Genomic DNA, 2758 nt, shown 5'->3' with positions numbered 1-2758 from the left:
TTTCACAAGCAAACGTAGAGATTGTTTGCTACCATCCCTGTTTCTGGGGTTACTCGAGGCCAATTCACACTGATGTAGATTTGCACTTTGAAATTACTGGATGAACACTTCTTGATATTCGTGAGTGCTTACAGAGAAACTTCTGGAAGCACACATTTCTACCACGGCGGTATGCTGCGTTTATTGTGACTATTTGAGTGAGTATTTGGATATAATTGCAAAATATGTGGTGTTGAGCACTCAGAAGTTGAGGTTCATGAATGATTGGCTGCAACCATTGCGTGGAAGATCTATAGTGCTACAATCTGAACTTGCCAGTTGAAATCTACGAATTCACTGAATGCCAAAAAGAAAATAAATCTAGTGATAGCAAATCAGCTATTTAGAAAAGGTTTCACGTCATGTGAAAAACGCCTTCAGAATGAGCATATCTCATGAATCAATTCTTGAAAAAGATACAATGAAGTGAATGCGTGAAAATGTAAGGAAACCTCGTGTGAGAGAGAGAAACGGGTCACCTGTTTGAATGGAAAAACTATTTGTCTACGATGAGCTGGCCGCGATGCAAAGCGCTGTCGTTTATTCGCAAGGCTATTTTGAAGCTTATAAGTTTTCAGACAGTTAGCAGGGCACCCAGCAGATCGTGGCGCCGTGGTCGTATAGTGGTCAGTACTCTGCGTTGTGGCCGCAGCAACCTCGGTTCGAATCCGAGTCACGGCAGTTGCTGTTTTAAATATTTGTCACTCTGCTGCTCAGGCTCAAGCGATGAAAATAAGAATTACTTCTCAAAGTTGAACTTTAATGTTCCAAGGTACGTTTCTGATGCCCCGGAATACAAAAGTAAATCTTGCCCCCCCAACATTTGCCCTCCTACAGTCATTAAATTCCTTTACTTCGCTCCTTCCGTTCCACCCTACTTTCCTGTCTCATTGCATCATCTCACATTTTCACACCCTGCGAGACATGCTCAAATAGCACAGCGAAGAAGTAAGCGGGAGAGGGGAATCATTTGGGGGAGGAGGCATATTTTCAATATCATGAATGATTGGCTGAAACCAATAGAAGTAAGGAAGCCCGATTGTGCCCCAATCTGATTTTGCCTGTTGAAGTCTACGAGTTTACTGAATGACAACAAATAAGTTTAGTGACAGCAAATGGGCGGTTTAGAAAAGGTTTCACGTCATGCGAAAAAAAACCCCTTCAGAATGAACATGTCTTATTATACAGTTCCTTTCAATGATACAATTCCGTAAAAAAAATTGAATGTACGAAAAACGTAAGGAAACCTCTTGCACGTGAGAGAAAATAAAATGAACTGTTTGAAAGGACAACCCATTTGTCTGCTATACGCCGGCCGGGATATAAAACACTGTCGTTTAGTTGCAGGGTTGTTTTGAAATATATGAGTTCTGGGCACTCAGTGTTGTGCCAGCCCTTCGTGGCGCCGTGGTCGTATAGTGGTTAGTACTCTGCGTTGTGGCCGCAGCAACCTCGGTTCGAATCCGAGCTACGGCAGGGCCTGTTTTAAATATTTATCACTCTTCTGCGCAAGCTCAAGCGACGAAAATATGATTTACTTTCCAATCTTAGGTTTTTTTTTAACGGCAAATTGTTCAAGCAGTCGCACATGGAATGCTCCCAGATGTGTTTCTGATGATCCGGAATTCAACTGAACTGATGACCCACACATTTACTCCCCCACTGTCATTAAATTCCTTTACTTCGCTCCTTCTATTCCATCCTGCTTTCCCATGTCACTGCATCAACTGACTCTTTCACACCGTGCGAGACATGCTCAAACAGCACCGCGAAGAAGTAATTGGGAGAGGGGAATCATATGGGGGAGGAGACATGTTTTCATGGCTGGACACTCAGACACATATATAATCCTTTCATGCCTAATGCCCTTAAGTGCCTCTAGTGCTCCTCAACTCGAATGCACGTCTTCGACATGGTTCCCCCATTTCGCAAGCACCAAGTATCGTTATCCGCTCCGTCCGTTCCATTCCTAATTTCCTGTGACATTGTATCATCCAACAGTTTCACAAGCAAACGTAGATTGTTTGCTACCATCCCTGTTTCTGGGGTTACTCGAGGCCAATTCACACTGATGTAGATTTGCACTTTGAAATTACTGGATGAACACTTCTTGATATTCGTGAGTGCTTACAGAGAAACTTCTGGAAGCACACATTTCTACCACGGCGGTATGCTGCGTTTATTGTGACTATTTGAGTGAGTATTTGGATATAATTGCAAAATACGTGGTGTTGAGCACTCAGAAGTTGAGGTTCATGAATGATTGGCTGCAACCATTGCGTGGAAGATCTATAGTGCTACAATCTGAACTTGCCAGTTGAAATCTACGAATTCACTGAATGCCAAAAAGAAAATAAATCTAGTGATAGCAAATCAGCTATTTAGAAAAGGTTTCACGTCATGTGAAAAACGCCTTCAGAATGAGCATATCTCATGAATCAATTCTTGAAAAAGATACAATGAAGTGAATGCGTGAAAATGTAAGGAAACCTCGTGTGAGAGAGAGAAACGGGTCACCTGTTTGAATGGAAAAACTATTTGTCTACGATGAGCTGGCCGCGATGCAAAGCGCTGTCGTTTATTCGCAAGGCTATTTTGAAGCTTATAAGTTTTCAGACAGTTAGCAGGGCACCCAGCAAATTGTGGCGCCGTGGTCGTATAGTGGTTAGTACTTTGCGTTGTGGCCGCAGCAACCTCGGTTCGAATCCGAGTCACGGCA

At 42.9% G+C, this 2758-nt stretch overlaps 3 non-coding genes across 3 annotated transcripts; all 3 read left to right on the top strand.

Annotated features, from left to right (window-relative positions):
• Positions 1-648: 648 nt before the first annotated feature.
• Positions 649-720, top strand: trnah-gug (transfer RNA histidin (anticodon GUG)). The gene has a single exon. It is a non-coding gene; the product is annotated as a tRNA-His (tRNA).
• Positions 721-1443: 723 nt separating this feature from the next.
• trnah-gug (transfer RNA histidin (anticodon GUG)) lies at positions 1444-1515 on the top strand. The gene has a single exon. It is a non-coding gene; the product is annotated as a tRNA-His (tRNA).
• Positions 1516-2686: 1171 nt separating this feature from the next.
• trnah-gug (transfer RNA histidin (anticodon GUG)) lies at positions 2687-2758 on the top strand. The gene has a single exon. It is a non-coding gene; the product is annotated as a tRNA-His (tRNA).

This window comes from Carcharhinus amblyrhynchos, chromosome 9, assembly GCF_965287045.1.
Source record: "Carcharhinus amblyrhynchos chromosome 9, sCarAmb.v2.hapA, whole genome shotgun sequence".
NCBI lineage: Eukaryota > Metazoa > Chordata > Chondrichthyes > Carcharhiniformes > Carcharhinidae > Carcharhinus > Carcharhinus amblyrhynchos.
The sequence above is the reverse complement of the archived record's forward strand: the minus strand, read 5'-3'. Positions and strand labels throughout refer to the sequence as shown.